Raw genomic sequence first — 1,170 nt, 5'->3', positions numbered from 1 at the left:
GTATGTATAATATTACATATGTTATATGCTCTGGATATTACATATATTATGATATCTATGACGTGTTATAATATGTAATATATTATATGCATTATATACATATATAATATATACAAAAGAATACATATATACATAATACATATATATATTAGATATAATATATAAGTACCAAAATGAGTACTTGTCAGTATACTAAATATCATATTATGTATCAGTCAAAAATATTTGCCCACCACTATGCTAAATAATTGGATGAGTTAAAAATGAACTTCCATGCATTTTCTTATTTAATGAAATGACCTGCTAAGGTGGCTTCCTTCATTTTTACTTAGAAATCAAAAGGCAAATAATACAGAAATGGGTCTAAAACCACATTCTCTTAAGCAGTTTTATTGCCTCTGAGGCAATTCTCTTGCAGTTCAAGCAAGTATCCTGCACAAGTGTCCACAGGCTACAGAAAAAATGCAGTATTGCATTTCAAAGAAATTCACTGAATATACTTTAAAATTTATTTTATTGTAAATTTGTCTATGTGTGCATCAGTGTGTGGGTATGTGCATGTGATCATTGTTATGTGCCAGTGCCCACACAGACCAGAGGAGAGCTCTGGATCCCCCAAACTGGAGTCAGCAGGTGGTTAGTAGCTTCACTGTGGATGCTGGGGACTGAACTCATGTCCTCTTTGTAAAGCAGTATGCATTCCTAATTGTGGCATTCTCTCTCCAGCCCTATGAATGTACTTTAAAACAACTAGCCTGTGCTGAGTGGTTTCTGTGCATCATACCATTTCAAAACATTGTATATTGTATGAAGGGGTAAGCAATACGAACTGTGAACAGTAAAGATGAGGTTCAATTCTTCTGACTACATGATGATAAGCAGCGGATCTGGACTTGCTTGTTCTGGGAATTTGACCTCTGTGCTCAGCTGACTCTTAGTTCCTTATATCCTCAAGACCCTTTTAAATTTGTTTCTGTTTTAGCCTCAGTTTTTTTTCACATAAGTAGATTTGGTTAAATAAAATTAAGGTATTTTTTTCCAAGATCAGGGGACCAAATTTAAACCCTTTTTTGCAAAGCCTACATTCTCTCCCTTTTACTTCCCCTGATACATTTGACTTTTTTTTTATTAGATATTTTCTTTATTTACATTTCAAATGATATCTTCTTT

General features: G+C 33.2%; 1 protein-coding gene across 1 annotated transcript in view; it reads right to left on the bottom strand.

Annotated features, from left to right (window-relative positions):
• Otc (ornithine carbamoyltransferase) overlaps positions 1–1,170 on the bottom strand; it is a 49,078-nt gene that overhangs the window by 1,203 nt on the left and 46,705 nt on the right. The gene's annotated exons all lie outside the window — the stretch shown is intronic.

This window comes from Mastomys coucha, chromosome X (genome assembly GCF_008632895.1).
Source record: "Mastomys coucha isolate ucsf_1 chromosome X, UCSF_Mcou_1, whole genome shotgun sequence".
NCBI lineage: Eukaryota > Metazoa > Chordata > Mammalia > Rodentia > Muridae > Mastomys > Mastomys coucha.
The sequence above is the reverse complement of the archived record's forward strand: the minus strand, read 5'-3'. Positions and strand labels throughout refer to the sequence as shown.